The following is a 26,336-nucleotide window of genomic DNA, read 5'->3' on the forward strand; positions in this document are numbered from 1 at the left end:
GGCTGCTGAATGCCCACACTCCTAGCACATCAGTTCTAACCACATCAGGGGGACTGCAACTCATTAAAATCTCTCCCCTGAGTAGTTAGGATGGATGTGTGTCCATGTTCTGCACAATTAAATGGAACAGCATGTGGAATTGGGGCTAAGCAATGAGGGCTTCATTCCTTGTGCCCTGGGTTTTGAGCCCTTACCATTATACTCTGTGTGTGCAGTGTATGGTGGCATTCTCAAAGACAGTACTCTGTTACCTAGATGGATTCAAGGCCTGTAGCCATTCACAGTGATGCCAGGCTGTTGAATCCACTCACTGCTAGCACCTGAAAATGACAGTCACAGAGAGAATGCAGCTTGCCTCTCATTGCTGCAGATGGCGTGAGGTTGGAGTCTCAGTGTGTATCTCTCCTCCTGTGTGTGATGTGTGTCCTCCACAGGCGCCACTGACAGTCATACTCTGTGCCGGCTAGCCGCGCTAAATCAGATTAGTGCTCCGGATCACAGAATGCTCACTCCTTCACGGCGGAAGCACCTGTCGTGTCTCGCTAATGCCGTGAGACACAGCTAAACAAACATGCGCTCACACTGCAATCACACACGTGCAGTGTTCCAGAAAGATAACAGCAGGCCTGTGGGCTGGACGGAAGGCTCACAAGGGTTATCTGCAGTAATTAATGAGAGTGGACTCCAGGGATATGCTCACTGCACGCACACACACACACACACACACACACACACACACACACACACACACACACACACACACACACACCAGGAACACGTTTCACAGCAACACACATACAGGAACTGATACATACCTCACACCAGCTTGAAGGAACTTATTATTCTCATGTCTCAATGAAAAAATTAATACCCTGAACAAACTTGGTTTCAATATGCACATCATATGCAAAGAAAACAATGTGTTACGATTTCTAACTTTACATCTACAAGGTCATTTATGGAGTCTAATAAAGTGGAAACTAAGTGACTAAGTGCACAGGCAGTTAGAGTGCAGTGTTGAGAAGGATTCACCAGCCAGTGAAAAACAATGGCTCGTTGTGTATAATTTGAGTGTTTGAATCCCTAATGAGGTTGGCTGCAGATATTGTATGATTAATTCTGGACCAAAACAAACAAACAAACAAACACAAACACACACACTACAGGAACTGATTTGCAATCATATCTCCAGAGAATTAAGTTCCACTGCTCTAGCCCACCACAATAAATGTGGTGACCATCCCAGGAGATGACACTGACAAACTTGCCCTTGTTTCAAGGCAGTTTTAATAATCATGGGTCATAAATGCGGTTCACATTACCAGGCTGAAGTGGCTCAAATCTCATGCCCCAATAATGTGCCCCAGATCTGATCTTTTCTGGGCTGTTTGTACATGTCAGATGCGATTTTGTCAAATCTGATTTTCATAAATTTCATACGTGGTCCTAGATCAGATATTTATCCAATTTCTTGCTTCTTTTCACCTGTATGCATGTACCTAAATGTGTCAGCAGTGCAGCACAAAACGGAGGAAAGGCTCTAGCTACATGCCAAATATCACCATATTCCCTGCATAGTGCACTTCACAGATTATAAATCCACAACTACACAAAGAGGGCACTAGTTTAACTGGAAGGTGTTAAGCCTATAGCCGATTATAAACAGATTTATTTTTTGGCATATGATGCACTACGTGAGTGCAGAAACCATTATTTTATGGCAGACAGTGTTCACTACATTGGGTGGAGGGAGACATTTGAGATCCTGCCAATTTCCTGATGCAGCAGTTAAAGCCTGCTGTCAGTTTTTATGTAAAAAAAAATGTCAGTTTTTTCCCAGTTATAATGTAGCATTTCGTCTGTCTAACATGTCTGTGTTTTTGTTGTTGAAGGAGGTGACATGCATTAACATACCATTACCTTTATGATTGTGAATCGTCCATGAACCCAAATACGATCTGAGCAAAAACATCAGAGCAAAAGCAGCCATAAAATGTAGGGCAAGAATGGTTTACAAAAAAACATTAGTCACTCTTATCCATGTACAACTAAAGTCATGTGACTTATTTCAGCATAGGTCCACTTATCAGCACTGACCTCCAAGGGGCAAATAACACAGTGAAGTGTATCTGTTTTCATTATTCAGCCTTTTATTCGTGTCAGCTTAATGTTCTTTACTCTTACAAGCAAAAAGGCTGTTATATCAGAGGATGGTATGACTCATGGTATTCTGCCACTCTTTCGCAGAAGCCTCTCTCTGCCACAGTCTCATATGAGACGCATCAACAAACAACATGGAAGACCCAGACCAGGGGGCATCACAAGAGCAAGAACAAGCATCAGTGCAGAAGAAACAGCACTGAAACAGGATATTCACCTGGATGCCCTACTTGGAAAGAGAAGAAATGAAACACAAAGAGAAAACAAGTATTGCATTGACCAGTAACCATGGGCAAACATACAGAAAGTCTAGGCTGGATCCACATGACATAGCCTTGGGTCAACGTGTTCAACTGTGGAAAGCCAGAGAAGTTCCAGGCATACGCCAACATGATGCAAGCATGCACCAAGCACCAAGCTAAGCTACAGTTTGGTGGTTGTCAGAGCTCTTGGCTGGTAATCTGGCACTTTGCATCTGTTATTAAGATTATACTGAACTTCATTAATAAATAGAGTTTATTGGAGACTTTAGTATTATTGTACAGTATAAAGGTCTCCCTCATTCAATCTACTCTAACCCAAGGTGCTCCCTCTACTCACACATACTTTGTCAAAAGGAGAGAAATAAAAGAAACCTTTAACAATACTATAACACATAATATGCATAAATTGAGTACATTGCCAGTTTTAAGTAAAACATTATTCTATTATTTATACTATTCATATGTTTATGTTCAATTACTGGTCATTGAACAAAATATGTGTTATATTAATGTTTGGCTTGCCCAGGCAGCTGTACCATTCATCTTTAAGTCTGCCACCATTGTGCCAGTGCCTAAGCACTCTACTGCTTCAGACTTAAATGACTTTCGACCTGTTGCACTCACCCCAATAATGTCCAAGTGCTTTGGAAGACTAGTTCTTTCTCAACTGAAGTCCTGCCTGCCTGCTATGCTGGACCCACACCAGTTGGCTTATCGTAGCAACAGATCCACTGAGGACGGTATCTCAACAGCACTACAGACTGCACTAACCCACCTGGACTGTCAGAACTCATATGTGAGAATGCTGTTCATCGATTTTAGTTCTTCTTTCAACACAGTGATTCCGTCTATGCTGATATCCAAACTCAACCATCTGGGCATCAGCACGTCACTCTGCCACTGGATTTTAGACTTCCTGTCTAACAGACCCCAATCTGTTAAATTAGGCAACCTTCATTCATCAAACATCACCTTGAACACTGGCGTTCCACAAGGCTGTGTTTTGAGCCTGATTCTGTACTCTCTCTTCACCCATGCCTGTGTATCTTCCTATGGTTCAAACACCATTGTCAAATTTGCAGATGACACCTTAAAATATAATGAAATATGTCTTCGGCATTTAACCCATGCATAGCAGTGAACACAGACACTAGTGCACTAAGGGTAGCAAACACATACCTGGAGCAGCAGGCAGCCATCCCTGATGCCTAGGGAGGAGTCAGGGGTTAGGTATTCATGTAAGGTATGTTAATGTAAAGAGGGGCTTTTTTTATTTGTCTGTTAGTCATGAATATGTCTAACAGACGTCGTGTGCTAAGAGCTTGTGCTGTGGAACTCGCGGGTGTCTTCACTCACATCTTTAATGTTTGGCTTGCCCAGGCAGCTGTACCATTCATCTTTAAGTCTGCCACCATTGTGCCAGTGCCTAAGCACTCTACTGCTTCAGACTTAAATGACTTTCGACCTGTTGCACTCACCCCAATAATGTCCAAGTGCTTTGGAAGACTAGTTCTTTCTCAACTGAAGTCCTGCCTGCCTGCTATGCTGGACCCACACCAGTTGGCTTATCGTAGCAACAGATCCACTGAGGACGGTATCTCAACAGCACTACAGACTGCACTAACCCACCTGGACTGTCAGAACTCATATGTGAGAATGCTGTTCATCGATTTTAGTTCTTCTTTCAACACAGTGATTCCGTCTATGCTGATATCCAAACTCAACCATCTGGGCATCAGCACGTCACTCTGCCACTGGATTTTAGACTTCCTGTCTAACAGACCCCAATCTGTTAAATTAGGCAACCTTCATTCATCAAACATCACCTTGAACACTGGCGTTCCACAAGGCTGTGTTTTGAGCCTGATTCTGTACTCTCTCTTCACCCATGCCTGTGTATCTTCCTATGGTTCAAACACCATTGTCAAATTTGCAGATGACACCTTAAAATATAATGAAATATGTCTTCGGCATTTAACCCATGCATAGCAGTGAACACAGACACTAGTGCACTAAGGGTAGCAAACACATACCTGGAGCAGCAGGCAGCCATCCCTGATGCCTAGGGAGGAGTCAGGGGTTAGGTATTCATGTAAGGTATGTTAATGTAAAGAGGGGCTTTTTTTATTTGTCTGTTAGTCATGAATATGTCTAACAGACGTCGTGTGCTAAGAGCTTGTGCTGTGGAACTCGCGGGTGTCTTCACTCACATCTTTAATGTTTGGCTTGCCCAGGCAGCTGTACCATTCATCTTTAAGTCTGCCACCATTGTGCCAGTGCCTAAGCACTCTACTGCTTCAGACTTAAATGACTTTCGACCTGTTGCACTCACCCCAATAATGTCCAAGTGCTTTGGAAGACTAGTTCTTTCTCAACTGAAGTCCTGCCTGCCTGCTATGCTGGACCCACACCAGTTGGCTTATCGTAGCAACAGATCCACTGAGGACGGTATCTCAACAGCACTACAGACTGCACTAACCCACCTGGACTGTCAGAACTCATATGTGAGAATGCTGTTCATCGATTTTAGTTCTTCTTTCAACACAGTGATTCCGTCTATGCTGATATCCAAACTCAACCATCTGGGCATCAGCACGTCACTCTGCCACTGGATTTTAGACTTCCTGTCTAACAGACCCCAATCTGTTAAATTAGGCAACCTTCATTCATCAAACATCACCTTGAACACTGGCGTTCCACAAGGCTGTGTTTTGAGCCTGATTCTGTACTCTCTCTTCACCCATGCCTGTGTATCTTCCTATGGTTCAAACACCATTGTCAAATTTGCAGATGACACCTTAAAATATAATGAAATATGTCTTCGGCATTTAACCCATGCATAGCAGTGAACACAGACACTAGTGCACTAAGGGTAGCAAACACATACCTGGAGCAGCAGGCAGCCATCCCTGATGCCTAGGGAGGAGTCAGGGGTTAGGTATTCATGTAAGGTATGTTAATGTAAAGAGGGGCTTTTTTTATTTGTCTGTTAGTCATGAATATGTCTAACAGACGTCGTGTGCTAAGAGCTTGTGCTGTGGAACTCGCGGGTGTCTTCACTCACATCTTTAATGTTTGGCTTGCCCAGGCAGCTGTACCATTCATCTTTAAGTCTGCCACCATTGTGCCAGTGCCTAAGCACTCTACTGCTTCAGACTTAAATGACTTTCGACCTGTTGCACTCACCCCAATAATGTCCAAGTGCTTTGGAAGACTAGTTCTTTCTCAACTGAAGTCCTGCCTGCCTGCTATGCTGGACCCACACCAGTTGGCTTATCGTAGCAACAGATCCACTGAGGACGGTATCTCAACAGCACTACAGACTGCACTAACCCACCTGGACTGTCAGAACTCATATGTGAGAATGCTGTTCATCGATTTTAGTTCTTCTTTCAACACAGTGATTCCGTCTATGCTGATATCCAAACTCAACCATCTGGGCATCAGCACGTCACTCTGCCACTGGATTTTAGACTTCCTGTCTAACAGACCCCAATCTGTTAAATTAGGCAACCTTCATTCATCAAACATCACCTTGAACACTGGCGTTCCACAAGGCTGTGTTTTGAGCCTGATTCTGTACTCTCTCTTCACCCATGCCTGTGTATCTTCCTATGGTTCAAACACCATTGTCAAATTTGCAGATGACACCACGGTGATAGGCTTGATTACAGACAATAATGAAATGGCCTACCGGGATGAAGTGCAACATCTGTCTTTATGGTGCCACAACAATAACCTGGCACTAAACACGTTCAAGACTAAGGAGATCATCATGGACTTCAGACGGACTAGGAACCAAGCTCAGACCCCCATTTACATCAATGGAACTGTAGTGGATCAGGTGTCCAGTTTCAAGTTCCTTGGTCTCCACATTTCCAGTGATCTCACCTGGTCCTTGAACTCCTCCGTCCTCATCAAAAAGTCGCAGCAGCGCCTCTATTTTCTTCTGAGTCTGAAGAAAGCTCACCGCTGTACCATCGAGAGCATACTTACCAACTGCATCTCTGTATGGTACGGCAGTTGCTGTGTTACAGACTGCAAAACTCTCCAGCGGGTGGTAAAAACAGCACAGAGCATCATAGGCACCGAATTACCTACCATCGAGGACATCTACCGCAAATGCTGCCTGGGCAGGGCAAGAAATATCGTCAAGGACGTCACCCAGCCAAATCATGGACTTTTCAGCCTTTTACCATCTGGCAGACCTTACAGGAGCCTCCGTTCCCGCAGGCTTCGTAAAAGTTTTTTTTCCTGAGGCTGTTGTCCTGATGAACACTATTCAGACACTTTTAATAAACATTGCACAATAATTTCACTGCACCTTCTGTTAAGTTGCATTTCCTTCAGTACATGATGCATCATCTACACAATGTTACTTTGTTTACATGTTTTAAATTTCAATATGTATATATGGTTACAGCTTCCATAATCACAATGTTATATCACAACTGCACTTTATGTAAATAATCACAACTGCACTTTATGTAAATTATGTAAATAATGCTATATATTGCACTTATGGTTAGATGCTAACTACATTTCATTGGCCCTGTACTTGTACTCTGCACAATGACAATAAAGTTGAATCTATCATTCATTCATTATCTGTAACCGCTTATCCAATTCAGGGTCGCAGTGGGTCCAGAGCCTACCTGGAATCATTGGGCGCAAGGCAAGAATACACCCTGGAGGGGGCACCAGTCCTTCACAGGGCAACACACATTCACGTCGCCAATCCACCTATCAACATGTGTTTTTGGACTGTGGGAGGAAACCGGAGCAAACCCACGTGGACACGGAGAACACACCAACAACAGCTCACAGACAGTCACCCGGAGCGAGAATTGAACCCACAACCTCCAGGCCCCTGGAGCTGTGTGACTGCGACACCACCTGCTGCGCCACCGTGCCGCCCAAGATGAATATTCCCCACAATGCAAAGGGCATCGCTTGGGTTTAAATAATGTAGAAAAATAAGCTGAAAAAAATATAGGTACACGTATTTGTACGTGATTTTGGTGCTTTTCTTTACAGCATGATTGGCTACAACAGTTAAATGATTTCTTTTAACTTCTCTGAATATAAGCCAGGAATCTTTGAGACTTTAATTGTAATTCCTTGCTTCAATAGGGAATAATTCTACTGACACTATGCACTCGAGTGTGTTTCATTTGCCCTCAATTTAATGACCCATTAACAACCTCTTTAGACTGGGACACTGGTGTCAATTAGACATTACAGAATAGTGCAGAGAGGTTCAGCTAACAAAGCAAAGGAGAAAAGGTTTAGATCAGTTCCAGTTATGGGCGTATAAGTAACAGTAGCTCCATGTCTGGACTCAAGTTAGAAGTAAAGGGCAGTGAACAAAGCCTGGTCTTGTGTTAGCTCAACCAGTCCTTTTTAAGTGATGTGAGGCTTGAAATGCCAGGACCTCATGCAGTCTGACAGTGACCCTTTCACTGATGAACACTGGCTTGGTCAGACATGTGTCTGTCTCCTCTCTGTCCATCCATTCGTCCATCATTATCCTGACAACCAATGCCTGCTAAATGCTAATGACAACAACACAGCCATGGGTAAGGATTTGTATTAACAAGACCTCGTCCAAGATTTGTATTTGATTTGTATTTGCATGACTTGCCAGATGAAATCAGGGGGTTGCTGTTGATTTTTTCTTTGAGTATTTATATAGTTCTGTTTCAAAAGTTATAAAAGCTCTGAAACTTTTTCATGCAATGGCAGATGAATACTGTTTATTAATTTAAAATATGCAAATTAATTTTACATATAAATAGTTCAGTGTAAGAAAAATCATATAAATATACATTTCAGAATTACTTAGAAGTCAGTGTAACTAAACTTTATGGAAAAACTAAACTTCCCAAAAAAAAAAAAAAAAACATGTGAGTTAAAAGCACTTTCTCTTTAAATCATAGCAAATGAATTGAAGCACACTTGTTGGCGATTATAAAATAGTGTAATCATAAATTGTCTGCACACAAGTGTTACAAATATCTGTGGTGTTCCTTTAGTCAAATGTATTATTTATGTTTTATAATGTCTTGTTGTTGCTATTCTTCATCCTCCCAGACTGGTAACATTTTTTTGATTGGGGAGAACTGGCAAGTGAGGAAAACCAGCACTGAATAAAAAATGAAATGAAAAATGTATTTACAAAATTAAGATGTAAAGTTACAGCACATTGAATAAAAAAATAAAAAACAAAGCTCCTTTAAATAAGTTTGCTGTTTCCAAAGACTGGAATTTGACACTGTTTTTTTTTAAACCTAAAAAGAAAATGTGGGGAAAACTTATTCCATCCAGGAATGCACCAGAACACATGAACAAGCTCCAAATATTACAACAAAATAGAAGATGAAAAAAGTATTGTCAGGATTTTGTAAATCCTCCACAGCACATGTAGATAAGCGTCTTCGATAAGCAACAGGGACAGGATAAGGTTCTGTTGACTCTTCCATTGCGATTCATCCGCAAGCTGTTGTTTGTATTCTCCTCAACATCTTCCACTGGTTTGTGACACACGCACACAATATTTGTATTCACACACAAACACATTGGATGGCTGGCGTTATCATTCTGAACAGGATGACGGCTGAAGAGTAACTGAAAATGTTTGAGGTGGCAGATTTGCTGATGTCTGAAATTACAGACTTCAAGGCTGAGAGGTGCTTTTAAGCTCTAAGATGTGATAATGTGACGTTCTATGTTGCAGAGATTTGCAGTCAGTGGAATTCACAGAAAATGTGCTAACAAAAATATGTAGGATTGCAAAATGTACTGTCAAGAGTCAAAAGACTGGACGTCATTACTAACGTGCTCTACTTGAGACACTAGAGCTTCCAGCTGATGGATGGAAGGGGAGAGGTGTCACTGAAAATCACTTTTTATTATTTAAGGTTCAAGCACTCAGTGCGTAGAACCCTATTGTTTTCGTTACGGTTTTTCTTTTTATACTTTTTCTCCTGTAAATGTCATTGTGCGGAAGAGACCGTAGGTCGTACAGACTCCCCACTTGGAGGGTTGATGTAGTTTGTGTGCATCTCGCAGGACAACAAATATTACACTGATTGGCCTAATGGTGGCGCCATAGCGAAGTGAAACGCGTTTAGGTTCATATCTCCTACACCGTGAGGCGTAGAGACAAAATCCTTTTTTCCTCTGATTCCTTGGGTCCTGACAAATCAAAAACGGGTGAGTCAAAATTTCATTTTTCCCAGGTTATTATCACGCTAATTTGCATAATTTGCAAAACCTACTTTTGCGAACTAGTCCGGTGATTTTTGTCCAATTCTCTTGAGCTTGGTGCCAAAATGTTCGCAGGAGTCTGATGGTTAATAATTATCAAAAAAAAAAGTTTCAATTTCTATTCAATATGGCCGATATATGCAAATGAACCTCTTCGGCTTATCGTATGTTTTACTTACAAATTCATAACAATTTCATACTTTACTCAAATATGTTCAAATTTTATATTCCACTTCCAGATATGATTCTTCCTCCGGGTGCTCCGGTTTCCTCCCACAGTCCAAAAACACACGTTGGTAGGTGGATTGGCGACTCGAAAGTGTCCTTAGGTGTGAGTGTGTGAGTGAGTGTGTGTGTCTGTGTTGCCCTGTGAAGGACTGGCGTCCCCTCCAGGGTGTATTCCCGCCTTGCGCCCGATGATTCCAGGTAGGCTCTGGACCCCCCGCGACCCTAAATTGGATAAGCGGTTACAGATAATGGATGGATGGATGGATATGATTCTGAGGTAGCATGTCAAAGGAGGAGTCAATATTTATATAGGGGGCGCTGTAAATGCTACAAGTTTATATCTCAGCATCTGCAAGGCAAGGCATGCTGCTTCGGTGGGCAAGGCTATAAGTGTAAAATTAAGGACAATTTGGTTCAGGCAAAATTGTAATCGTCATCAGCAGCTGTTTGACAACCTTAACAAGGTCCAATCATCATGGTATTTGAATGGTATGTCCTTGATGGCACTTCCTAAGTGCATAAAAATTTTGTAACGATAGCCACTAGGGGGCGCTATATCAAGAAAATATGATACATTTCAGCAAAAATTAAGCATATCGACACGCAGTTTACTTCTCTGTATACTCTGCAGAGGGCCTCAGAACTTTGTAATTGCAAGTATTGTCAAAAAATGCATCGTATTTTCTCAATCACCAGTTGTTTGAAATTGAATCTTTTCGAACTAGTCCGTGGAATTTCGCTCTGTTCCCAAACAATTGACCTTGTTAGAATCTGCAGAGTCTGTATGTCAATAATTATCAAAAAATGTTCAACATTTGGACAAACTGTTGCTGTAATATATCAATCAATCAATGTGTGTGTAGCTTTAAACATTCTTTCAGTTGTAACTCAAACAAATTAAGCCCAGTCCAGAACAAATTTGACATACATATGTAGGGCCTTTCTTTAAAGAAGCATGTATAATATGACTCCAATCCACCAAAAGGGGGCGCTACAATTGGACAATAACTGAATAAAATGGGCTTTTTTGTGTTATAGCGCCATCTAGGATTGCAGTGGCACCACAATTTAATCATGTCATCTGATCCTCATACTGATCAAGCATGTGCAGTTTTGAAATTTTTGGGGAAATCGTTTTTGAGTTATAGGTGCATTTGTGATTTCCAGAATTCATGCTGGATCTCTATTATTGGGAGGGGCCTGTAAGCCACATAGTGATTCAACATTTTATTGATAATTATTACAGGTCAGGTCTTTAGGATTCAGCTGATACCACATATGTCCATGTTAGGAAAATATCCATAGTGTCATAGTGTCAGTACCTTAAATAGTTCTGTATGGGCATTTCTAACCTGAAAGACTATAACTGCTTAGCAACACTATGCTACAGTAGTAAATTCTTTCACCACCAGATAGAACTACAAAACTAAATATTGTTTATTAATTCCATTTGAATGGAATTACTGAAATAAATCAACTTTTTCATGATATTCTAATTTTATGATCAGCACCTGTAATATACAAGTTTATAGTATATATTGTATATAGAAATATACAATATTACTATTCTGAAGGAATCTGTCTGATTTTAAAAGCACTGCTCACACATTACATACATCACACAAAGGCTCTCTGACATCACACACATCACTCAGAAACAAACACACCTCAGAGACTGTAGAACACACATCACAAACACAGTCACCTATTACAAATAATCTGACACTGCACATACCTACTTGACTCAATGTTTAACAATTTTGTCAGAGCCATAAATGTCAATACATTCTCTCCCGATCAAGTCATAGTACAGGAGTTTTCAGATTTGACTTGACTGCCATATTAAGCCAGTTAGTGCTTGAAACTGCAGATAGCCACTAGTGGCTCTAGTTACTATTGATATTATAGTAATAGCACAATCTGTAAAAAGGGTCTTTCAAGGGTTCTTTTTGTAAAGCAATGGTTCATATAGAAACATGAGTTCCATATTATATCATGTGCGTGGTAAAATGATTCAGTTTTGAAAATAAAATCGACTGAGAATGTGTCATAAATCGTATTATGTAGCAACTTTTTTTTATTATTTTTTTTTAATAATGGTCTAAAACAAAAAACCCGACTAGCACCAGCGACTTTCTGTACAAACCTTAGCTACTTTTAATAGAAGAGAATCACCGGTAGCACGACTCGTTAGAACACTGGGACAGACCGTGAGCGGGAGAGACAGCTCTCTCTCCATGTTTTTTCTGCACCCGGAGATGGAGCCCCAGGAGACACAGCTCCCTCAATACGGCTCGTCTGTTCCAGAGATGGAGCAGCACAGTCGGTCTGCACGGCAGCTGACACAGATCAGAATGAGCTGTCAATGTGCAAAAAGTGCTGCCAAAGACAAATACGCTTCCTTTTATGTTCCTTTATTTATTTAACAGGGCCAAAGGCGCGACTGGACCCAGAAATGGTGAAATGCCATGTGTGGCGTCAGACTTCACAAGAACATATCAGCAATTTTGATGACCACCCTCAGCTTGTACAGAAAGTACATTACTTTTCCTGATGTTTCAGATTTTGTGATGGTATGGTTTACGTAATGATATTGAGATAATTAGGCATGTATCATATCGAAAGTCATAATTTTGGTATTTTGACAAAAAGTGTTTCTCTATTGTTACAATGTCCACTTGTTTCAATAGAAGGAACCTTTCTAACACAATTTTAATTCATTCATTGTCTGTAACTACTTATCTAGTTTGGGGTCACAGTGGATCCGGACCGGAGCCTACCCGGAATCACTGGGTGCAAGGCAGGAACACACCCTGAAGGGGGCATGAGTCCTTCACAGGGCGACACACACTCACACACATTCACACTTATGGACACTTTTGAGTCACAACTCCACCTACCAACGTGTGTTTTTGGACTGTGGGGGGAAACTGGAACACCCGGAGTTAACCCACATGGACACAGGGAGAACACACCAAACTCCTCACAGACGTTCACCCAGACCGGGACTCGAATCCCCAACCCCAGATCCCTCTACCTGCTGCACCACTGTGCCATCCCACACAATCTTCAGTAACCTTAACAATAATTTGACAATGCAAAGAACCCTTTTACAATACAAATTTCTTTATAGGCCTAATGATGCAATATACTGAACCACTGAACCAATGAAGAACACTCTATATTTAAGAGTGCACTTTACAAATGAGCCACTCCATCAGGACAGCATCATCAGAATTGCCACATCCATTATCTACCATTTTAGGAGTGGTTTGCTAATTTATCTTTCTACAAAAAAAAGTGGTCACAATAAGCAGCAAGGAGTGCAGATTTATGACTAAGTTTTATTGCTTGGTGTTACTGTGACATGCATTATTTTAATAAAGGGTTTAGTGAAGAATGATAATAACCTAAACAAAAACCTAAAATATATCATGGAATCATAACCATATTTCCACACACCAACTAGTCCATGGTTTGCAACTGTAGCACAAGCTTTGTGACACCTCTAGGACAAAATCATGATTCCCAAGAAGGCTGTAATATTTAGACAAATCTAGACAAACATGAATCACAAAGTTCTTCAGCACTTCTGGTCTGACAAGAAAGTTTTACTAAGACTATGCTTTGAGTTTCTGTTGAAATTACCATGCTGTAAGTCAACTTTTCATAAAATAATGCTCCAAGTGCGAGCACTGAGACATGAGTCTTCACAACAGCTCATGCTCGATGAGTCATGGTGTTATGAGTAAGAGAGAGGTGCTACAGGGTTGAGTCAACAAATGCAGTGGCAAAGTCTGATGTAGCGGGGCTGATATTAAAAACCAAGAATGGCAATGATGTTTGTGAACCAATTATGTGCTATAATCATTATTCATTAGTCATTTGTTCACACTGGAATCCATGAAATGTGTCGAGATATTGTCTGGGTCTTATTTGGACTGCCAACTGACTGTTGTTTTGTTCTCTTTCTACTATTTCCTACAAAAATCCTTAACTGTATCATTAATGGAGTTTTAAAGCAAGAGAAAGTTCCAGCGATTGCTTTGTCCTAAATTTCCATACCACTTTTTAAAATGATTTCTCACCCTCATATCCCCCTTCTTTTTTTATAGAATTGGAACATTTTCCACCTTTTCTTATTGCTTTTCATAACTTTATCCATCCTTCATTGCTTCTTTACCTTGTTTACCTAGCAGGCCAGCCTCTGAGAATCGCTCTTTTATTGTGTCACTGAATGAAAGAATGACTGATTTTCTGCCTGTTAAACCTGTTTTTAAAGGGCACATATATTGCTTTTTCCACAAGTTAACACAGTTCTCTGAGGGCTTAATGAAACGTCTGGGATATGCTTTGGTCAAAATACCATGAGGATCAAACAAAACAGCACTTTTCTTACCCTGTCTAAACATCCCTCTTCAGACCGACCAGTTTTAGTGCATGTTGAGAATAAGCCAGTTACTCCAAATGTGAGACATTCATCTGTGAGGCACAAAGAGAAGAAATTATTGATTTTATATTTTTGCTATGTTCTATTATTTGCCTGTTAATATTTTTGCCATATTTCACCACTTCACACAATCCTCCATGCTGGTTTTGTCTTTGTGCTCTTAGCAAATATGGGTCAAAATTTGTAACTGGGGAGACTCAGATTAGGTGGTGGGACAATGCTGATGTGCCTGCTATCTATGAAGGAAACAGTACAAAATCAGAACAACTTGTTTAATCCCATGCGCTCAGACTTCCCAAAAATCCCAAAAAAGAGGCTTGTGCATTAAAACAGTGAATATCTTCAACAGCATTTAAGGTGGAACATGAAAATCCGCTCTCCCAGTCCACCAGAGGCCACACAGCAACAAGTGAAGAATGAATTTAAGGGGGAAAGTGAGCTAGAAAAGTGATAGCAGTACTTCCCAATGAATCATCACACCACGTCAGCAGGGAGAGAAGTCATTGACCCAGGAGAGCGCTTATAGGTGTTCCAAGTCCTGTTATAGAGCCTTTTAGCCTCACTTTGTGTTCTCTATTTCAGCAAAGTGAGTCCAGCATTGATTCTTGTCTTTGTTTGCTGCTATCAAGGTTTAAAATCTGGGGAAGTTCACCTTTAAAGACCTCTAAGGAACTACTAATGCAATAATTAATTCCACTGTGTGATTATTATTTTGTAGTCTTGTTCACTATTTTTGTTATTTGTTACACTTTAGTCTTAAAATAACAAGGCTGCTATTCATAGGTAAACTAACTTCACTTGGGTAACTGGACTCATTTTCCAAATGGACTTCATTCTTCTTTAATCTGTTTTCTCTGTCCATCTCATAGAACTTATTGAATCTTCACTCCGGACCCAAAGCTTATAACCTCTTTAAATTATTGAGTTACAGCCTTCAGCCATTATTTTGGCACTCCAACCTAAAGCACACGATTGCATTACTGATCACACTTATCTATTTAACCTTGTGTTTCTTTCATACATCCGACGGCTCATAGAAACCCAGTGATTCACTACTTCTTGAATTTTAAGTCAAGGCTGAAGGAATAGCTCTTTTTAAAGTTCATGCTTATTTTTCACATACAGAATTGTAATCAATAGTCTGTGGTGATGCCTGAACCAGAGTTCAAGAGTATAAATAGCCTTGCTCTCCAAGAGTCGATAGGATGACCCACCTCCAGGCACTCAGCATAATTCTAGCCAAAACATGAATCTGTTAACTAACATAACAGAGCTGGCGTTCTCCTCCAAACATGCTGAGTTGTGCAATGCCACTGTGTCAGTGACAATTAAAAAGTGCTGTCTGTTTTTTACATTTATATCTGAGGGAAGGATGTACATGCCTTCACCCTCCCAACTTGGATCACATGAGTTAATGAAGAGAGCTAGCCTTGTCCAAAACAGGGAGAAAACTGAGTTTACATGTATTTGTAAATGGACCAATACTAGAACGTGAAAGATGTTTTGAGGTATATTTATCCAAAATGCATAGAATGTCCATTGACTTTTTAGTGACTCTTCCAGCCCGAGGAGTTCATTTCAGCTCCTGGCACCAACCTCCCACTAACCACCTGCACCTGATTTTCATTTATTGTTTGTTTGCTTGGACTATGCATATTTGGAGTTAAGCAGCAATTATCTGTATTTTTGAAAGATTTTTTTTCTTGAGGGAAGGTCCTGTAGTGCAAGTAGTGAGAGTATTTGTCTAACTGATCCAGTCAAGATAATGTATTGGGGTAATTCTCTTAAATGACCTTCCCAGGGTAACACTAATCCAGTTTTATGTGTGTATTTTATTCTGTTAAACAAGTCCTTGCAGCTTGACTGTGCTAATGTTTTCACCTTTACTGTGCATAATGATACTGTTATTACATTAGCCCAAGCAATCCCTTCTATGTGTTACATGATGCAAATGGTACTGAAATAAACATTAACATATGAACCATTATTGCAGAAGTACCAACAATTTAGAAAGTAAGCAAAGCAAAAAAAAACATGTCTATATAAAAGGCCTGTACTAAACTTGGAGATGGAAACCTAAGACAATTCCTCAAGTCTTATAGAGGAAAAAAAAATACAGCTGGGGACTAAGTGCATATTCATATATCTGTATCAAGTATCAAGTGAATGAAGAAGTAAAGTTAAAATAAGCATTTTAAAGCAGAAGGGATTTTCTTAAAAATAAATAAATAAATACAATTTATTGGAAATGTCTCAATAAATAGAAAGTTGTTTTTAAGGGTTTAATCATGAACAAAAGGGCACTTTATTCCTGGATTGTGATCAAATTGCCTACAAATGAAACACCCACTTTTAAAATCTTACTTGTTGTGTTATTGTAGGCTATTCTAGATGAGAACTGTATTCTAGGCTAGGAAACAGACTGCAAGCACTTTGAAGGAGTAGCTTTAGAAGGTGGGCTGAAAGTTGGATTTTTATTCATTATTGGATTCTTGTAAAATTAGCTTATATTTGCTGGCTCCTGCAAAATGATCAACTCAAGATTTAGTAAAGAGGTGTATAATGTATACAGAAGATGGTCTGGTTTATGCATATTTGTCATATTTTGGGTATATTTCAGTGTAATTTGCTCTTTAACTTAACCTTGTTTTATAGTTACATTATTATGCATTTATACTAATCAATCTGGTTTTAATGTTCAATAATACTTCCTGATTTCACAAACATGCTTTTATTGATGGCCTAATCTTGACAAATGCATGGTAGTGTTGATTTGCAACATAGAGCCCAAATTAACACAGCCAGTATTTCATTTCACATATCAAAAATACAGTCAAAGTTCTGGAAAATGAGACTCTGCATTAATGAATCCTATTTAGCATTTAGCAGATACTTAATTCATAGGAGTGTCAACAGCGAAGTTACTCTGTTCAGCGTGCCTCTCTTCACTATAAAGCCAAATCTTTGTGGACACCTGCTCATCCATGTGTCCACACTGCTCCTGAGCAGTCATAATTTTCTCTCATACTTTTCTGTGGGGACCAATGAAGCCAAATGGGCACTACAGAGTGGGCACTACACACTAGCACACTAAAGTCGATTATAAAGAGTATTTTAAATACTTCCACAGTGGATATTATTTGTGTATATCGTTTGGTCTCAAAACTTTCAGTGGTTATAACAACTGTGGAACATTAGAAGTTAAAGCCTGTTATTAATTTTTTTTTTTTTTTGGCCAAAATCCATTTATCCCTGCACCTCACAGCAACACACACAAACCAAATATCTGGGCTATATTCCCTCAGTCCTTTCTCCTCCTACTGATCCAAACTTATTGATTTCTTATGTTCACAAAATGACTTTTACCAACTTTGCCATTCACTTGCATTATGCAACCTGGAATAGGGAAAGAATACAGTTTCCTTGGTGATGGAGGGGTTGGTTTAGACATTAAGAAATTGATTATATCATTGATTAATTTATTCTAGCTTGATGGTTCATAACGTTCTTGCCAGACAGCATACATGCTTCTTATAGTAAAATGATTGAGTTTCACAAATGTAAGTAATATACATTGATCTTATTTAAAATGTCACCTGAAATACATATCAAAAAACAATTTGGGCTGGTGTGGTGTTTGCTTCGTTGTTGTATACCATGTCCTGTTACTTCCATATTGACATATTGTGGTTGATATACAGTACTGAGGTAAGTTATGTCAGTGATTTTGCAAAATGACGTAGGTTCTTGGTAGGTATAGCCTTTCTTAGACTCTGCAAACATAAATCTTTTTCCCCCATCTGCAGTTTAATAGCATACTGCTAATAGAGTGCAGGCCTATGGAAGGTGAGTAGATGAAGCTCCTTTAGAGGTGCTAGTCAGCATTTAATATCTCAGTATTCTCCTATTATAAGGCTCTGAGGCTTGAGGAAACGCTGTCTTGCTGCAGCTCTTCTGCAGATAAGCTTTTACTGTTGTTCTTTATCCCAGGGGATGATACACTTGTGAATATCTGTGAGTGAACTTCACAGCTCAGGGACTGCATGACACAGAGGTCTTCACATGTTTTCCCTTCTTTCTCTCTCCCTCTTTTTCTGTCTCTCTCTGCCATCATTCTTTCCTCTTTCCATTCTCTTCTCTACTCCCTGTCTCTTTATTTTTCCCATATTCTCCTACTCTCGCATTCCCCATCTGATTATTTCTCTACATTCCCCTACTCTTTGTTTGCTGATTTTGAGCCCATAATTTTCTCATATTTATTATTATTACTATTGTTCCCCATTTTTGTCCTTTCCATTACTCTCTCTTCTCCATTTCTTAATACGTTCCACCCTCATCCCCCATCTCTTGCACATATTTCCTTACATACTGTTTCCATCTAGAAGCTGCTGTTTCTGAATTTAATGATGTCACAGTATGACCCTTTCAGATTTGTTTACACAAATTTCATTTCCTTTAAAAGGCTTTCTGAGGGTACACAGAATCAAAATGACAGCCAGGTTGCAAAAGTCATCCACAAATGCCCAGCACTGAATTAAACCTGCAAAAACCACTAACAAATCCCCACTGCACTAAACAAACCTATTCAGTGGCTGTTTGGGGGGCTGTGTTACAGCCAGCTCACTCCATCGGAAAGCACTTTCTGATACCTTAACTGTTGTCTCATGGCAATATATCCCCAACCCAGGGCTCGGGGCATTAACTAAACATTAGCCACATATCAACACAAAGGGGTGAGCTTGAAGGGCACTTCCAAGATTGATCATTCAATTATATGCCAACTATTTTACACTGTTATAAATCTAGTCTGCAAAACAAAAGTCAAAACAAATGATAGAGCTGGCATGATGCATTTAATATGAGCTTTAACAAACAGTTTAAATCTGCTCTTTTGGGACTCCCAAGTGGTGCAGCTGTCTACGAATTGACCATTTCATCTGATTGCAAGTTTGATCCCTGTAACAGTTGGCCTCATTCACTTGTGTTTCTGTATGCATTCTGTATATCATTCAGGGGCATTGCATTAGTGGCAGTTCAAAAAGATGCAGTGGCTTGGCATCAACTGTAATGGGTCTTCTTCCTTCTGCTGTTTCCATCGAGGTTCGCCACAGCAGATCATCCAATTAATCATCCACCTTAATCCACTGCCTCTTAAAATTATTTATGGTTTAAGGGAAAGTCAATAACTAAGATAACACCAGCCTTGTAAATGCAGGGAAAACAGCAACCGCTTATTCAATTTGTGCCTTTCTCTATTTTTATGTGTAAATAATTTGATTATGTCATATTCATTTTAGCAATTATTGTCAAAATTTCTTAAATTCGCCTTGCCCTTATTCGTGTAGATTCAGTTATCCTCAAACTGGCAACTTGGTCAAGTTTTGCATCTGGGGAGGAAGGCAGACAGCTCTCTCCACTGTTGAATTGTAAAATTGTGAATTGAAAATTGAATTGTAATTCCCATTTTAAACACTTGGTGTCAGAATTACAGATTGCTCTTTTAAATCAATCAACAGCCCTAGTTTTTATGATAGTAATTTATATAGTAGCTTACGTTCAGACTTGGAAATTGTTACACCCCACCATATAAGAACATTTTTCAAAAGAACCATTCCTTCTGTAGGTTACATGAGTTCAGTTCTTTAATCAGTATAAAGAGTAATATTAATAATACATCATTTACGGAATGCAAATAAATGAGCCTTTTCTCAACTGAAAAGCCTTTACAATTGCATGATTCAAAGTCTAAGAAAGAGTTATTCATTGGTTCTTTAATACATTCATTGATGAACTTAGAGGTAATGACAATTCAAAGAACCATTTGAATGATGATGCTTGGTGGTTCAGAAAGTGGTGTGTCCTTGTAATTATGTTACTGTGTATCACCTGAAGTAAGTTATTTAGTTTGAACTGAAACCACTGATCTATAGAGTGTGCAGGTGAATATTGAGGACAATAACGCTACACATGACCAGATGATCAGAACATATGTATACATTCATTTGCCCACAATTATGTAAAAGACATCAGAGTACAACTGTATTTCATGAATCACTCAGAATGAAGAAGGTCAAGATTAATGGTGCAAACACCATAGGCACTTATCTAGAGATGTGAAAAAAATATAATTCCCCATATTTTTAAATATCAACTGAAGAGGACCAATGGAGACAAATGCCTCTATTCACAGTGCATAATTGACTCAGTGAAAAATGTAAAATGGTGGTGTCATATTAGGAGGTTTGTGATTAAGATGTTGAATTGTGTTGTCCACCACCATCAAAAAACTGGTGAAATGTCTTTTAGAAGAACACTATTTCTATAGTAATTTCTTGCAAATTTTAGACTAGCAGGAGCATGTGAGAATTTGATGCCATTCAGCTACAAGGGGTGGCATTTATTTATGCTGCATAATGAGTTCATAAGATAGATCATAAACTCATTCATTCTCATCAACCAAAAGTGAATTATGTGCTATACTCCAAACAATGCAGTTTAAATCCACAAGCCCTGCACTTGGGTGATTATAGCTCCCTAACCAATGCTTGACACTGATTATGGCTCATTTGTAGCTGCTCCAGAATGTCCTGTTTTGTATTCTTTTTTTCTATGAAGCCCATAAAAGCTGCATGTGGACAACTGTACATGGGCCTGGGTGCACCTTAGTAGTGGAATTCACTTTTATTAAATAATAAAAAAATAAATAAAAAAATAAATAAATAAACTTAAAACAAAGCCTCTGAAGACGTTTCGTCTTACTGATGCCTTTCTAACTTGATTTACCTTTAATTTGTTACCTGTCTGCAATGCATAGCATTATGCAAAATACACGAATTACAGTGAACAGTTCTGCACATTCTGACTGGAAGAACATTAATTTTTCCTGTAGACTGCAATACATGGAATATATGCATTGGATTCATTTTAAATCCTGTCCTTCTGTATCCAACTATATTTTATTATAACTGCTCCGTCACAATGTCCTTCAGCTCACCTGCTCCTCTTAGAGTTACGTTACAGGTAAGATCCTGGGCTGATTTAAGAGTCTTAGCCTGGAGGCCTCAGACACACAGCTGCTGGAACTTGTCATATGTGGCTTTGATAAGTCACATGCTCCCACTCACACACAAACACACTCGCAAAATGCAGGAGATTACAGAGAGCATTTAAAAGCAACCTGGGGCTGTCTACACTGCTTTTAACCTTGTTTTGGGGGAGTGTAAAATCTCTAGCAGTGGACAAGCAGCCCCCATGGCATCAACAACAGGAAGTGATGCTAATACACCACTGTCATATCAAAAAGCACAACCCTCGACTCGCCATTGCCCTCTCCTCAGACAAGCCAGCACTGTGATAGCTCAGTGCCCTAGGACATAATAAGCAGAGATAGGGGGGGGCTTTCCATTGCTGAATGTGCTTCAGGCTCAGGACCCAGTCAGCACACTCATCGCTCTCTGTCCTCTAGTCTACACTAACATGATCTACTGATCTGAGTGCACACCACTGATAATATCTGTCTAGAGCTGGCCTCTGTAGAGGGTTGGTGGATGTGGCCTCCTTTCAATTCAGTCACATTTAAAGCTAGACCCCATATATATCCACACATCCCATGACTTCGGCTACTTTAAAATACATCCAACCACAAACCAATAACAAAGGAACTAAGAAAAAACTGTCAATGGTTACTCAAAATAAACTTGAGTTAAAAAAAAAATGAATGATATAAAGAAAAATGTAAAAATACAGAAGTGCAGAAGGTGAGTATATTTTAAACCCTTTTCATTGTAAAATGAAAGTTAATGTAGATTAACATTGTTGCCCACTTTTTAGCAGACAGGGCTTGAGATCCCTCTCATGAAAGCACACTAACTACACCAATAAATGTCCTTGGGAAATACTCCTAAGACTACAATTGTTCACTATGCTAATTCATTAAAAAGTAAGTCAATCTGGATGAGACTGTTTGCCAAAAGCAGTTAATGTTGTGATGCTTTGTTTCATTACTGAAGATGACAAAGTTGTGGATTAACCATGTGACACCACAAACATACCTAACCTAACATGTTTTGCCAGCTTTTCTGCTGACAGCACAGTTTGGTCTTAACAAATGTGTACAAATATAGTTCCCACCCCATGGGATGGCTTGGTTAAATTAAACAGGGTTTACTTTTGCTGTGTCCATTTACAGTGTGCTTTAAAGTGGTCTGTATGCTCCGTATTTTGTTTTATATTCTCAAATATTTGTCTGCACTCTGAATCTTCTTTCTTTTTAAATGAAAATGGTTACAAAATACCTTTCTGTGTGGTCCTAAATTTTCCATTCTATCACTAAAAAGTTTAATGGACATAGCAACAGTAACTAGGGAAGGCTGGTCTTCCGCTGTGTTTTGAAAAATGTCAATTATGCAATAACAGCTTTTAAAATGTCCATCAAAAATGCATTGACAATAGGAGGGAAAAGTTTGTCACAGCCTCCACAGGCTCAGTGCCAAGGGTTAGCGCACTTGCAGATTACATTCTCTGCAGTGATGGAGCACCACTCTATGCCTTTGGGATGAGATGGAAGAATGTTTGTGACACAGAACTAATCTTCCAACATCAACACCTGATCTCAAAATGCTCTTGTGAGAAAATAAAAAACCAAGAATGTAATTAATCAAAAATCATAGTATGATTCATATTTTAAGAAAAGTTATTTTTCACCTGTGGACAATTCATCACATCAGATCAACCTATCAACATGTATTTCTGTACTGTGGGAGGAAACCAGAGCAACCAGAGGAAACTCAGACCCAGGGAAAACACAACAAACTTCTCACAGACCAGAGGCTATGATTGAACCCGGAACCCCTAGACCCTGACCAAAACCACTACCTTCTGCAAAACCCTCAATATATAATTTAAAAAACAAACTGATGCATAATATAGTGAACTTTCTTGGCCAATAAATGCCATTATGATATTGTGGGTCGCAGAAATCGTGTTAACCAATGTAACATTTATTAATTGATTCATTCATTCATTGTCTGCTTATCCATTTCAGGGTTGTGGTGGGTCCAGAGCCTACCTAGAATCACTGGGCGCAAGGCGGGAACAAACACGGTCTTTAATATTATAACATACCATATAAATATCATCTTTCTCTATTGTGTCCTGTACAAGTAGATTTTTGGCCTTTTTTCAAAATCCAGTCATATATCAATGGAAAATAATGACGTGCCATTAATTATTTTACGCCTCAGTCTCCTGTTTCACTCAGAAATGCATCATATTTGGGAAAGAAAAGCATTCTAATCTCCAATTCACAGTGGGTTTGGATAGTACAGAACAAGGCCTACTGCACATCTACAGGTTAAAGACAGTATAGTTTTCAAAGCCGTATGATAATAGAGTCTTCTGTGAATTATATTAAATAAACCTAGTGCTAGTGGATAAAAGCTGAATCTTGAGAGGTGTACTCAAGGACCTGTACTGCAAACAGCAAGCAGAAGCCTCTCATTCTCCTGAGAGAGCTCAGGAGCCCTAGGGCCACAGCCATCTTAAGTCAATACTACTCATGTAATCTCAGGAGTACCCTCTTCACCACGCATCTCTGCAGCACTGATCCAATATCCAATGCTCGCTAGGCCTTAATGATCTTTGTGTCTCAGCAAACAGGAAAAGAACCGATCCCCAAACAGCAGACGTGTACATGCCTTCATTTACCAGATGGTCGAATTGTTTTTTTTCCCCCCTCTTATCCTAATAAATATGTTTATATGGACATAAGGGATTCAGATTGGCTCTCTCACTATATTGGGTGTAACACATTTAGTCCAGGTCCTCTGTGGATATTCTGAACTTAATCACCAAACCTGTCCCGAAACTGCTCTTCAATAGCCAGGCAGGGGGGCAGAGTGGCACCAGCTGGCAATAGTCAGACACCAGCCTCAATAGGCTCTGAAAAACTGTGCCCGTCTCTCCACCACAGTGCAAGTAATAGGTGTAACTGGCAGCAAAATTAACACTCTGCCAAAACCTCCACTCCAACTCACTGCTTTTTTCCACTTCGATCTGTTTCCGTTGTACACTCTGAAGGTCTCAGTGTCATTCAGGTTCTAAATGACTGAAAATATTCTTGTATATTTTTTATTGAATACAGTCCAAAGTGTACATACCTGAATGAAACAAACTATAATTCATTTTTAATAAGATGAAGAAGAATAGACGACAATAAAAAATTTACATCATATAATTAAATGTATCAGATATAAAGGATATACTAAATGTTATTGTATCATGTTATTATCTATATGATGATATCAACTTTACAGGAGAAGGAAAAAACTTCTGAACTTTCAATGGAAGTCAATGTAAAGTATTTATTTTAAGTAATTCTGGAGCATTTCTATTGGTCCATTCATCATGACATTTTCACGCAGCGTGAAGGTCAACTGCTGCAGTGAAAACCAAGAATCCACAAGGAATGGAGATGCAGGTTTTCAATTGGACAGTGATGACATATCTATTTTCAAGCTAAAGCAGCCAATAACCAGTCAATCATCTTTCAGAAAATATATTTAAGCCAACAGAAATCACAACTAAACATATTCCCCAGTGTTTGTAACCAATGTGTCCAACTATTGTCATAATCCCACTTTTTTTTTTTAAAGTTTTTAGTTGTCCATAAAAAAGTAAGAGATCTAGGTTTTTCACACCTTTAAAGTTCAGTCTAAGAAGGTGGTATTTTCTGCTTCTCACAAAGTGAACTGAAACACAGAGGTGTGGGGCCTAGGATTAATTCATTGTTCTGAGACCATCCACAACTCCTTTGTTTGAACTACTCTAAAGTTCCCCCCACCCGCTTCTATAAAAAGTACTGTTTTTTGAAGGTGACATGTCTATTAGGTGGATTTCTATTAGGAGTCCATTTTTTTAAATATAAAAATATAGTTTGTAACAATTCGGTTTTGAGTAACACTTGAGTTGCACTTTATGCAAGTGGATTTTGTTATATCTAATCTGCTCAGAAATGTTTCCCAAACACTTAAAGGTGAAATACTATAGCCACCCACACAGTTCACTGGGGTCTTGGTAAAATGTCTGATTCATGCTTTGGTCAAAATATCACGATGCGTCTCCAATGCGCTGTGATTGGAGAAAGCTAAACAAGGAGGTGGGACAACTCTAAAGTCCCACTTTAATCCACATTAGAACAGTGCAACAAATCTTTTTTTTTTCTGTTTTAGTTGTATAGTGACTTATTGGGTGGTCTTTCTTCAGGGTTTGTGGGTTGATAGGCTCTAGATTCTTAAATAAATTTGCTAATATAAATTACATGCTTCCTTTATGGCTGTTTTGAGTGGATACTAAATAAATGAAGGGTGGTCCCTGATTTTCCTCAAATATATGGCTGTAATAAGACCTTGTTAGGCGTAACCTTAAGCAAAAAAACAACTTCTTTTGGCCTTCATAAGAAGGATATTAACTTGTTAGGCCCATTGTGCTGCTACTGACACTAAAGGTTGGCATACAAAAGCAGGGGACTGCACTCACGACTAAGAGCATCATTTCGAGGTGTCTGTAGTAAAACCAGGGCTTCATTGTATTGCTGCCTGCCTCTGACTGTTGCTTGATTTGCTGAAGCTCATCGAGGCCCCCTGGTGGAGATCAGCATGGTGTTGGTATGTTTACAACATCAGCCATAAACTCATTCATTTCACACACACACACACACACACACACACACACACGCACACACACACACACCACAACTAGCGTATTATAACCAGAGTCACTTTAACAGTGTTTATCAGATATCAGCCAAAGATCTATGTCCTTTCTGTACTCTACTCCTTCTCTACATGTATACAATCAACAGCTCTGCTTTAAATCCATACTGTATAGGAAATCTGTATTTCTCAATAATACAAAACTTGAATGTATTGTAAATATATTACAATATAATGTATAGGAGGAGGGTTTTG

General features: G+C 39.4%; 1 long non-coding RNA gene across 1 annotated transcript in view; it reads right to left on the reverse strand.

The window, feature by feature from the left end:
* Positions 1-26,336, reverse strand: part of LOC136695712 (uncharacterized) — a 76,882-nt gene that overhangs the window by 48,342 nt on the left and 2,204 nt on the right. Inside the window, exon 2 of the long non-coding RNA XR_010802339.1 lies at positions 14,320-14,402. This is a non-coding gene — a long non-coding RNA (uncharacterized lncRNA). The remainder of the gene's footprint in view (positions 1-14,319; positions 14,403-26,336) is intronic.

This window comes from Hoplias malabaricus, chromosome 4, assembly GCF_029633855.1.
Source record: "Hoplias malabaricus isolate fHopMal1 chromosome 4, fHopMal1.hap1, whole genome shotgun sequence".
Classification (NCBI taxonomy): Eukaryota; Metazoa; Chordata; class Actinopteri; order Characiformes; family Erythrinidae; genus Hoplias; species Hoplias malabaricus.